The following is a 13,023-nucleotide window of genomic DNA, read 5'->3' as shown; positions in this document are numbered from 1 at the left end:
ATCAAAACAATCTTATCCAAAATTCGGGAGAATTCAAGGCTGAAAACTAGGTACCTGAAAAGAATTACAACATAGCAAGTATTCATCATTTTTCATTTAAGAGATTATTCTGAGTCCTCTTTATTTTATTCAGCTCTTAAAAACAAATTAAAGCAAACTAGACACACCTTTTTATTTTGTTTTCAATTTTACTAGACCACACATAATTGCTATAAATAACTAATGCAAAGATAAATTTTTATTTTGTTTTCATTCATCATTTTTTTAATTATTTAAAAGAAACTAAAACAAAAACAAAAAGGGGAAAGAATACTTACCTGGATACACGAGAGTATTTCTCCCCCAAAGCTAGCTCTTCCGGTGAGGGTTCGGTGTTGCAAGTTCTTCGAACCAGACTTCTCCTTGTGAAGTTCATTGATCAAGTACCTTGGTTCACTCTGAAGATGAGGATTCTTGAGGTGGCACCTCTAATGGTGATGCCACCTTCTTCCACAAAACCCGTCTTGCTTTTGAATTTGATTTTGGTTTGACAAGTTCAGGACTTTCACTTGCAAAAATTGGAGAATCGACTATCTCCTCCACACTTTGCTTGAAGTGTGTCCTGCTCATAAAGACAGGGTAGAGATAAAGTGCATGGGCTCTGTTGCTGAGAAAATACCAACAGAACTAGCTTTATTTATTCTTCTCTAACCTTAGACACATTGAACAAGATGAAGTTGATGTTATGTGCTTTGTTCAACTATAACATGAGTGATAAGATTAGAAGATTGAGCATGGATATAGCATTTAAGTACATTTAGCTGAAAGGGTTGAGTTGCTTAACCTATGGAAGGATTGTCTAACTTTACATAATATATCAATCTTTATATGATTACGACTATCATCTTATAGAAATAAGGTGTGCAACTTTTTAGCTCATTTGGTTAAGACTATTATGAGAACAAGAAAGTGGTGCTATGAACAAACTTAAAGAACAAGACATGTTGACTTAATCAGGTTTGATCAAGTAAGTTGTGACTCAAATATGTTTGTTTCTTATTTATGTGCATACCAGAATCAGGGAAAGACGCTTTGAATAATGACCATTTACCTTAGGATGTTACCTTCATCATTGGAGCATGATGACACCATGTGACGAAGAGTAGATGACTCGTGATGGTCCTTCCTTTCTGCTTGAAGTTTTCCTTGTTTAGCTAGCCTTGCAATTTTGAGTTGTTCATGAGCTTCTTGTCTCCTAGATTGCACCCTTTCTTTCTCATTCTTTTGTCATGCCATCTTTTTGCTCTTTGATCTTTGACATTTTGTTGGACCTATTGATTTGTTCGTCCACTTCCAATGAGTGAGTGTGTTTATTGTAGATCTTGTTTTTATAGCACTCGTCTTCTTCCTCTTTGTTCCATAGCTATAATGGTGGCTAGGTTTGTAGATTTATGCCAAACCATGGACATGCATAGCTTATATTCATTCATCTAGTTCTTCATGAGTTGTGTCTTGTTTCAACTCCAATTTGAATTCATCTCATGACTTACTGTCGGTGTTTCAAACAAGCATCGGCTAGTAAATTTATAATTGTTGCGTGTTAGGCTCAGATGGTGTACTAAAAGACACAACGTTTATACTAGTTTGGGCAGAACATCCCTATGTCTAGTTTGCGGCTGCTCATGTTATTAGTATCGAAAAAGGTTCATAGTAGGGGGTACAAATGGTCGAGAGAGGGACAGGTCCCAAGTCTCTGATGGAAAGCTCGAAAGGACACCAAGAGCTTGGTTGCTGCTTGGCTGTGTGTTGTGTATTGAAAAATGATTGATCAAGAGTCTATCCCCTTCGTGGGCTGCCTTGCCCTCCCTTTTATAGACCAAGGGGGAGCAGGGGTTACAGATGGGAGAAAGAGGAAAAAACCAAAGGTAGAGAAGGTCCTTTGGGGAGCCGGGTCTTCCTGTTCCTGCGTGCCTGTCCTGCTAACATGGCAAACCATGTTAGGGATGATGTGTTCACCGACCCTTATAGGGCCATGCCCTGGCCTCTGTCAGTAAGTGGGTGCGTCCCATCCTACGTCGGTGGATGGTGCGGCGTGTCAAAGGGCCAAGCTGCGGCCCTCCGGGGAGTAGACGGGGAGGTGACCCGATGTCTGTCACTGTAGGTGATGTGAATTCTATCTTGGATCATAGTGGTTGTCGCATGCTTGTGTTAGCATCCACGTTCGAGGACTTATGGCGGCGCCTACAACACTGTGGGGCAAAAGTCAGCGCCTACAACATTGTTTGGGCACTGTTAGGTCGGAAAGGGCTTAAAGTGCTCGTCCCATCATATCCTGGCAGTGCCTTCATGCAGGCGTATAGGGCATGGCCCTTGATACTGTGGTTGACTTGAATGTCCTGTCGTACCATGTGCTCATCTTTATGAAGGATTAGGGTGTAGTCATCGGGCAAGGCAGAGCTAGCCCTCAGACGTCGGGTGAAGCGGAGCTCGCCCTTAGCCATCGGGCGAGGCAAAGTCTAGCCCTTAACCGTCGAGCGACATGGAGCCTGCCCTCGGACGCCGAGTGAGGTGGAGTCTAGCCCTCGGGGGTCGTGCAAGACGGAACCTATCTTCCGTCGTTCGGGCGAGAAGCGTAGTAGCATTTTTGTCCGATCGGAAGTGCCAACGTTCGATAGTTATTACTTCCACTTCATTGGGTACCCCGGTATTAGGTCCCCAACAGTAGCCCCCGAGCCCCCGGGTGATTCAGACAGAATCTCTCAGGGGGTGTTTTGACTTGCCAGAGGGTGTGCGTGAGCACACCCGTCGGGTGTAGCCCTTGAGCCCCCGGGTGATTCGGATAGAATCGCCTGGAGGGTGTTTTGACTTGCTAGAGGGTGTGCGCGAGCGCACTCATCGGTTGTAGCCCCCGGGTGATTCGGACAGAATCGCCTAGGGGGTATTTTCGGACTCTTCGCGGGTAAGTCTGTGAGATTCGGTTCTTGTCAACTGGATAGTTCTAAGGGAAACCCTGGTGTACCGATCACGGGGATTCCGTCTAGGGTCAGCCTGGCTAGGGCTCGACTATGGATCGAGGCTCCACTGATGCTCGTGTACCTGAGTCCTGGTCGCTCATGGGCCCATCCCTTGTTGGGATGGCCATTGAGACTGTTGGGCTGGCCCTTGGACTCTTGGGCCCTGGCGGTCCAGAGAAGAAGCTTTTCGACCCGTATCCCCTCTGTGGGAAAAGAGGCCGGTCTTCTTGGGAGGCGAACTGTCTGGTGCAATTTTGGTGGGAAAGGATAGAGATCGTGGGTGCATATCTCGCGACGTGATGTGGTGATGTATCATGGTAGGCCTAGAGACTAGGGCGGACGGTTGCCCTTCTTGCATCCATCGCCCCTATAAAACCACAGGGTTCGTCCCTAGGGTTCCGTACTCCACCTCCTTGCCTTTGCATCTACAGCCTCCACCGCCAATCACCTGAGCCTTCTGCATTTGCATTGCTGCCATCGTTCAGCTCGCATCCACCCCCTTCCCCATCATTTCAATGGAGCTGTGGTGCGGATCCAGCATCACCCCTTAGTGCCTAGAGGGACTCATCTGTCGAGGCCTCCTTTGCCCGCTGTTCGCCATCGAGGAGTGGCGGCTGCCCGGCGATGAGGACGAGCCGTCGCTGCCCAAAGGATATGTCGTGTCCTTTGCTCTCTTCCACGAGCGGGGATTCACCGTACCTGCTCATAAGTTCTTTCAGGGGCTATTGGATTACTACCAGGTGGAGTTGTAGCACCTTACTCCCAATGGGGTCTAGCATATTGTGGCGTTCATCGCTCTGTGCGAGGGGTTCCTGGGGATTAGTCCCCACTTCGATCTATGGCGGCATTTTTTTGCCGTCAACCTATCGAAGAAGCGGGTTGGGAAGCAAGAGCTGAGCATGCCGATGGGATGCGCAAGCATTCATCTACGCAACAACCGGATGAACGACTACCCATTGATGCATCTGTCGACCTCCAACAAGGGGTGGCATTCGTAGTGGTTTTATGTCAAGGACGATGTGGCTGCACCCTTGTCGATGTTCTTTGGGCGCCTCATTGAAGAGGTCCCAGGGTTGTGGAAGTGGGGTGTCTCGGACAAAGATAAGAAGAGGATCAAGGACCATCTCGCCACCCTCCAAATTCTGAAGGAGAGGGGTGTGAAGGGAGCGGGGGTCATCGGCGCCTACCATACATGGAGGGTGGCGTCGCTGATGAGCCACATGCTCCCTCTGTACCTGATGGTGCCTAGGGCATCACCTGAAGGGATGGATCAAGGAGACGATGGAGCCTTCAAAGGACACCGCTAGCCTCATCCTTGACTTCATATATCCGGTGCTGGGACATCCTCCAATTCAGCCAGAACCGGGGTTCATCGATTTCGTAAGTTCCCCTTTTCCGCGCCTTCTCTTCACTTGAATTTCTGACCCCTTGATGCTGACCTTGGGATGGTGGGACCAGCCAAAGAGACTCGTCCTCAGGGATAGCCTGCCTCCATTGTTGAAGGACCAGATCCTAGTGGCAGTGAATCACACCACGGCTGAGTGGGATAAGAGGACAAGGGAGCTCAAGAAGAAGAAGATGCTATGGAAGCAGCAAGCACGAGATCGAGGAGAAGAGACAGGTAGTGATGACGACGATGACGAGTTTGACGAGGTAGTTGCCGATGTGGATTGGGATGTCCTGGAGGGTGAAGATTCGCTGATAGGCACCCAGTTGTCCATGCAGGGACCCTTCCCATTTCATCTGGGGGGAGTGAGTCCATGAGGCCGGTGGAGGCGGGCCAAATCATTGGCCCACCCTCAGGACCGGTGGGAGCTAGAGGATCCACCGCCACACCTGGGGTGCCAGCGGAGGATCGGTGGATGGGGGGAGGTGGATCCACTACCACGCCCGAGGTGCTGATGGAGGGGGCGGCTCCGATGCCATGCCCCATGAGCCAATGGGGGCCGGTGGCCCTGCCACTGCGCCCAAGGTACCGACAGTGAGGGGTGGCTTTGTCGCCGCACCCTTAGAGATGAGGGAGGTGAGACCCTCTACTCGGGAGCAGGGGGCAGGTTCGAAGTGGTCCCGCCCGGACGAGTTGGAGCAGGAATCTAGGGGTTCATCCCCAAATCGTTCCTACCACCCAACAGCGCCGGAGTAAGTCACCGATTCCTCTGTTTTCCCGTTTTTCTGTTTTTCGGCGTGACCTTATGCCTTTTAACTTTTTGCACACTCCTGCGATGGGGCCGTTCCTTGGTGCTGGCGCCCAAGAAGAGTGTCGCTCTTTAAGCAGAATGGGTGTTGTTGCCTGACGTCGCTCCTATTTTGGGCAGGAGCAGAGCCGATGTTGTGGCCTTGTCGGTCGGTCAGGCACCACCAGCAGTGGTGCCCATGCCCTCGGTGTGTCAGGCGGGTGCCAGGGCTGAGGAAGCACCCTTGGGGGTCACCGAGCAGACGACGACGGAGGTGACTCCGTCGCCTAATTTTTTAAAGTGGTTCGGAGTGCCCTCCGTAGGCTTCTGACCACCCTTACGGTCAGCAACGCCCATGAGCGTAGTTGCTTCTTGTTCTTCCTTTTGGTGGAACAATTAGAGGTGCCTTCGCCGGCACCCTCGTCCCACCATGCCTTGCCCTCGAGGTGATCGAAGATCGCTCCGACCACCTCTTCTCCTGAGGCATGGCTGGTAGCAATGTCCAAGAGTTCCTTGGTGGTCCACAGGCCCTTGTGTCCCAGCTTATGAACCAAGGACTCGCAGGTCGTCCTGGACAGGAAGGCTCCTATCATGTCAGCGTTGGCGATGTTAGGGAGCTTGTTGCACTATCGGGAGAAGTGTCGGATGTACCCGTGGTGGGTCTCCCTAGCCTTTTGACAGTAGTTCTTGAGGTTCCACGGGTTCCTAGGGCGTTTGTACATGCCCTAGAAGTTTTCCGCAAAGATCTCCTTCAAATCCGCCCAACTCTGGACTGCGTTGGACGGCAGGTGTTCCAACCACACTCATGCCAAATCGGCCAAGAACAGTGGAAGGTTGCGGATGATGAAGTCATCATTATCCGCACCACCGGCTTGATAGGCAAGCCAATAGTCTTCAAGTCAAAGTCCAGGGTTTGTCTCCCTGGAGTATTTAGGGATATTGGTAGGTGGTCGATACCTTGGCGGGAACGTAGTGTTGAGGATGTGCCGGCTAAAGGCCTAAGGCCCTGGCAGGCCAGGGCTTGGGCTCCAGTCCTCACCACTATCGTAGCGTCCACCGCATTGAGGATGATAGCTGCGGTGGGCTCCTTCCCTTGGGTCGCTGTAGGTGCACTTGTGGGCGTCAATGGTGCTGCGTGTGTTGCGGTTGCGGCCGAGACGCTGATGTATCTAGGCCATAGCTCGCTGCCCACCGCCCTGTGGTGCTTGGTAGACTGATGTGTCCCTAGCAGGGTGCACCGAGGGTGTGCGCTGGCTGGTGTTGAGCTCATGTCGTCGAGACAACGAGCTCTCCGCCTGCTGTGCCGCTGCACCTTCAAGTAGCGTGCGAATTTCGCGGTGGGCCTGACGATCCTCGGGTGTTGCGGCCTCTGGAAGGCCATGAAGCAAGGCCATTGCAGCGGTGATGTTCTGGCTTGCCTGAGCAAAGTGAGGAAGGGTCCCATCGTCAGTGATGATCATTCGATTTATGTCACAGGCCACGGTGCATGCGCGCCCACTGTTTCTACGGTGTTCGATCTCCTGATCGACCTCCACGTACTCTCGAACAAGCTATTGTCCGGCTTCGTCTATCTCCCACTTTCAGGCTCTCAGCTGCTCCACCCCTACGTGAGGTGGGGTGGCTATCCCCCTTTGGTTCCACCACCGAGGTTGCCTGCTAGAGTAGTCTCCTCCGCGGAGATGCTTTCGACGTGTCCCTCAGGGGTTTCCTCCATGAAACATTCTTGGGAGGGGTGATGGCTCCCCCTGCTAGAGTTAGAGCCAGAGTCCGACCCTGGCCTCTCTACAAGGAGGCTATGGAGGGATTCCATGATGCTTTTGATCATCCCCATGAACTCGTTGTTCGCGGGGGACGGGATCGGGCGCTGTGCCATAAGGTGGCTAACGGTCGCTGCGGCATTGCGGAGACCGAATAGAAGCACCATCGGGGCGCTCCATGTAGAGTGTTCTAAGAGAGGGTGAGGTGGCATGGGTCCTCCCTGGAAGGCCGAGGTCTAGGGGAGATGCTGGGCTAGCGCTCAAGCATCCCGTAGTTGAAGCCAATGGAGGGGAGAGATTAGATGGCGACACGGGCCAAAGCCAACTCTCCTCCCACCGTGATGATGAAGTCCAGGTCACCAAACCGCACGTGTGTGCTAGGGACCCAGCTGATTGCATGGTTAGCCATCCAAGGCCTGATTTGGAATGCGCAAAGGCCCCTACCTAGTGCGCTAACTGTCGGTGTTTTGAACAAGCACCGGCTAGTAAATTTATAATTGTTGTGCATTAGGCTCGGATGGTGTACTAAAGGACACAAGGTTTATACTGGTTTGGGCAGAATGTCCCTACGTCCAGTTTGTGGCTGCTCGTGTTATTAGTACCAAAAAAGGTTTGTAGTAGGGGGTACAAATGGTCGAGAGAGGGACAGGTCCCAAGTCTCTGATGGAAAGGTCGAAAGGACGTCAAGAGCTCGGTTGCTGCTTGGCTGTGTGTTGTGTATCGAAAAATGATTGATCAAGAATCCATCCCTTCGTGGGTGCCCTGCCCTCCCTTTTATAGACCAAGGGGGAGCATGGGTTACAGATGGGACGTCAAGAGCTCGGTTGCTTGTGAAGGAGCAGGTAGGACATGGGGAAGTCACATGCAAAGTTTTAGTACTATGGTTCCCGAGATGCTTAGTATATTCATGAGAATATGCCATGAAAGATGAGACCGGGTGTACTGTAACCTCACATGTGCTTGTAAAAAGGTTGCCAGTACACTAAAAAGGGGTAGTGGGATGCACTGTACACCTAAAGTGTAGCACATGAACCTGAGTAAAAGTCAGTAGCTTGTCCATGTATTACGCATGAGCCTGGTCCATAGACACCATGAGAAACACCTATAAAACCCTCCTGATGGGCACTTGAACCTCTATTGTAGAAGAGGCAAAGTGTTGCAAAGTTTGGAGCTTGCTGACATGATGTTGAGTGAAGTAGACCAGCCCTCAGAATTACTCGGTTGGAATAGCCAAAAGCTGTAGTGACTAGAAGAATTCTTGTGAGAGGGTTTAGTGGTAGGCTAAACCCACAGTTGTGCATAGTAAACTAGTTCAGATCTGCAACTAGAAAAATTCTTATGACATCTGGGAGAGTGTCACACTCTAGAGTACCATGTTAGTTCTTCTAGCACTACCGGACAGAGCATCTTTGCCGAGGGCCCAGGGCACTCGGCAAAGGCCTAAAAGCCCTCGGCAAAGGCTTTGCCGAGCACCGCCCTCGGCAAAGAGCCCTCGGAAAAAAATTTAACGGCAAAGAGGCTCTTTGCCGAGGGCCAGTTGTCGGGCACTCGGCAAAGAAAAGCAGCCGTCAACGGCGCTGCTCCGTTGACGGCATCTTTGCCGAGTGCCGACAGTTTGGGCACTCGGCAAAGACATTTTTTATTTTTTTTCAAAAACTCTTTGCCGAGTGCCACGGTGGCAAGGCACTCGGCAAAGACATTTTTTATTTTTTTTAAAAAACTCTTTGCCGAGTGCCTCCCCAGCTTGGCACTCGGCAAATATTTTTTGCTATTTTTTAAAAAAAAAAATCTTTGCCGAGTGCAATGTCCTGGCACTCGGCAAAGTTTCCCAGCTTTGCCGAGTGTCATGACCATTGCACTCGAAAAATCAACCAAAACTATATTTTTTTTTGTTTTTTGCATTCCACTGACACAAACAGTTCAAATATATATCACATGTAATATATATCACAAACATCACAATAATCACATATATATCACAACGAAACCATTTTCACACATTATATCACAACCACAACTCAAATAACAACATATCGCAATCACAAGTCATAAATTCACAAACACAGTCCATCAAGTCAAAGCACAAGTCACAACCACAAGTGAAGCTCAAGTCCAAGCACATGACGAAGCACAACTCCTCAAAAAAGCAGCCTATGACACGATGGTTCATTCGGTGATGCATTAGCAGGGTTATTTGAACCGATGGAAGCTACAAAAAGGATAAGAGGTTGCATGTGTGAGATTCATCTAGTAAGTTTCTATGTGAAGCATTGGTGTATGTCATAGCTAGTGCAAGCATGTAGTAAGTTTCTATGTCAAGCATCTAGTAAGTTTCTATGTCAAGCATCTACTAAGTTTGTATGTCAACCATGGTTGTATGTCAAGGAAGCATCTAGTAAGAGTGAATTTTCATACTTACAGGAGTGGCTGTAGGAGTAGGCGGTGGAGGTGCTGCCAACGGCAAAGGTACACTCCCTTGCTAGACACTCTGCATGAAGGCCTCCATTTCTTGCATCCTCCTCTCCTAGGCCGCGAACGCTTCCCTTAGGGCCTACAGTTGTGCGCTCTGAGCCTCGACCATGAGCTTCTGGGCCTGCAGCTCGGCCTGCAATACAAACTTCAATGTTTCAGTAATGCAAATGTAACTTAGGTGTGCAAAGATGAACGTATGATGAGTAAAATAGGACGTACCTCGAGAGCGTCGACCCACTGCAGTGACGGACTAGGCCGTGGGCGTATGGGCTGGCTAGAGCTTGTGCTCCATTCTCGGAGCACGTCGAGAGAGGGAACAGTGGTGGAGTCAATGGCGCCATCTGCAATCCACAGCCGCCCATGCTTCTTGCCTCCTCCTAGCCTCATGATGGTCTCTGCATCAATGGGCTCAGTGCGCACATCGTAATCTTCCCCATGGACCTCCCTCACCTTTGAGGTGTACTCTTGGACCTTAGTGTGCACGGTCGGGTCAGAGTACACCTCACACGGGGTAGATAGGTCGAAGGAGACAGAGGAAGACGCCCTGCCCATGTGGGACATCGCCCACGTAGAGAACTCTGAGACCTCCACGCCCGGGTGTGCAGCCTCCTACGAGTAAGACGGCAAGATGGTGAGAAATAAGGCAGAACTCAACGTCAAATAAGATAAAAGAAATCACTTACATATGCTTGTTTGTAGGTCGGGAGGCTATGGCTGCCTTGATGGTGAGTAGCACCTCACCTCAGCAGACGTTGGTCCCGCTGCCTCACGTGGTTCTCAGCAAAGTCGTTGGACAACCACCTGTCCACGATCATCTCCCAGCACAAGGAGTGGGATCGGCACAACCAGGGAACCACCTACAAGTCATCGATTATTTGACATAGAAAAAGATAAAATTAAACTGACTTAATCTCAAAACGAATCATTATTAATGTTTTTTGTCTACCTCAAGGTACTGGGCCCGGGATAGCTCCACCTGTCTTGCATCAGGCTTGCTGATGGACTGCTTCAACACCACGGCATAGTAGTCTCTATGGGCCTGCACGCGCGCCTCGTGGTGCATGTCGGTGACATACTTCCTACAGGCGGCGGCAGCCGCCTAATCCACCCAGGCCTCAAGTCCTTCTTTCGGCTTGAAATACATCTGCATACAAAACCGATGTATCCATTCATTATTTCAATAAAAGACTTGCCCAATGAAAATGTTGTGCGAGAGAGACTTACCCAAAACTCTGCCAGTACCCGCTCCTGTTGGTTGCGGTACATGTCGTCAAGGGCCAACTGGTACCTGTCCCACATGTAGGCCGGCTCCCGCATGTCCTTGGACACGTTCACAAGGCCGGGGTACCATTTCCTACACAAAACACCAAGGATGCTCGCGGGGGAGCGTGCAGAAGTACCCAACAAAACCAACCAGGACCTGCACAAGTGATTAAGAAAATTTATCAGTTCCTCTTTTGATTTCCAACATTACCATATGAAGTAGTTGTGATAACATCTATAGTTACTTACCTCTTCACCATAGGGCGAATCAGTGCCCGGTTGTGAGGAAGCGGAGGCTGAGGGAGGCTCGTGGGACCTCGCTGGTAGACAGTCGGGGTAGCGGAACTGTCGCCCTCAGCGGCCTCACCCTCGGTGGCCTCATCCTCGGCTGCCTCGTCTTGGGTCTGTCGGACGTCCTCGTCCTTGACCTCATCCTCGGGCGTGGCCGTCATGTGCTCCTCCTCCATCACCTCGTCTGAAGGTGGCGGGGAAGGAGTCCGCTGCCTCCTACTGACCCTAGTCCTCCTCCTCTGACCTCCTATGGACGCTACCCCTAACCCCGACCCCTTGTCTGAAATGGGAGGGCGTGGTCTCCCATAAAGGGAGGCCGTCTCACGTCGTGGACGGCTGCTCGCCATCACCTGCAATCACAAAGAATGAACAAGACTTATTAGTATATATATTAGAAATAGATTCAAAATAAATAAAGAAAACACAAACTAAAACAAACATAGTATTACATGTATTAGGAATAATCTTCATGATTAGGATCATAGGTGTCGTCATCACTGTCAAAATTGTCCAAATGGGCAACACTATCTGAAGGTTCTATGTTGTCTTCGTTGTCATTGCCTAGCCTTAATCGGTCAAGCATTTCTATGTCCTTGGCATTTTGCACCACATCTCCATCAACCTCGTCATCCTCCATTTCATTGTCTACTTCTATTTCGATCGCTTCGGGTAAGACTATCTCAAACATGCCTGGTATCCCATCTTCTTGAAAGAACTGTCCATCATATGTGTTTGCGTTGAAGTTGTAATCATCATCGTTTGGGGCAGGTAGTTTACCGTGTGGAGACACCTGGTGCACAATAGCCCAACCCTTAAGATCCGCTTTGTCTTGGTTGGCATATCACGTATAATACACCTGCACGGCCTGTTGAGCCATAATGTAGACATCTTTTCCTGGATAGACAGAATCTTCTCGAATCTCGACTAGCCCAAGATGAGGGGTCCATCTCATTTCTCGAGGATTAAACTAGTGGCATTTGAACATGACAGGTTTATGTTTGTGACCATGAAATGAGAGTTCATATATTTTCTCAACTCTACCATGATAGTCGAGGCCATCAGTGTCGGGCGTGCAAACTCCGCTATTTGTGGTTTTCCGTTTGGGCCGAGTCTGCTCATATCTTGTTGTGTGGAAGCGATATTCGTTCACGTCATAACCAGTAAAAGACTACACCCTAACGTCATAGCCACCTGCAACCTGTCTCAACTCCTCACTCATGGATGAGTCAGTCTAGGCCTACAAGCTCAAGCATGATAGGTCGTTATATTAATCGAACAAATGAGAAACTTGGAATATGGAACGTGGGAGCTAAATTGGACATTACCTTTTGTTTGAACCAAGAAATGAAATCAGGCCTCCCCGCACCCGCACCCCGAGAAAGAAGGGTGTCGTGTTCCTGCGAGGTAGGATCCCTTGATTGATGCCAGGACTCATGAACAAATTCCCTGTCCGAACGAGAATCAGTGGGGTTGCATGAAGAATATTCAGGGCGTATTGAAACAAGTTCGTTGAGAACTTACTCGATGAACGGCTGCACCTCGGGAAGGTTGGTCAACACATATAGCATGACACTTCGCCACTCTTCATTTCCCAATATCTTATTGGTCGATCCACTTGCGCTGCCGAGTTGGCCTTGGAACAGGCTATGGGTCCATTCATTTTCGCCAACATTGTAACGAGGGAGTGGATTATGATTGCTAGGAAGTTTTGGCTTGTAGTATAGTGTTGTGAAGTTTGCCACCTCCTCCCTTAGACTTGCCTCTGCAATGGAAGCCTCAATTCTAGCTTTATTTGTACATTTCTTGCGAAGAGTCTTTAGACATCTCTCGATTGGATAGCACCACCGAGCTTGCACAGGCCCCCCAAACGTGCCTCGGACGGGAGGTGCACAATCAGATGTTGCATGGGCAAGAAGAAGCCAGGTGGAAAGATCTTCTCCAGCTTACAGAGCAACATAGGTGCTGCTTTTTCCAAGTCCTGAGCGATGGTCCGAGATATCTCCTTGGCACAAAGCTGACGGAAGAAAAAGCTCAACTCTGCCAGCACTTGCCAGACATGGTCAGGGACATAGC

This window comes from Miscanthus floridulus, unplaced genomic scaffold (genome assembly GCF_019320115.1).
Source record: "Miscanthus floridulus cultivar M001 unplaced genomic scaffold, ASM1932011v1 fs_33_1_2, whole genome shotgun sequence".
Classification (NCBI taxonomy): domain Eukaryota; kingdom Viridiplantae; phylum Streptophyta; class Magnoliopsida; order Poales; family Poaceae; genus Miscanthus; species Miscanthus floridulus.
The sequence above is the reverse complement of the archived record's forward strand: the minus strand, read 5'-3'. Positions refer to the sequence as shown.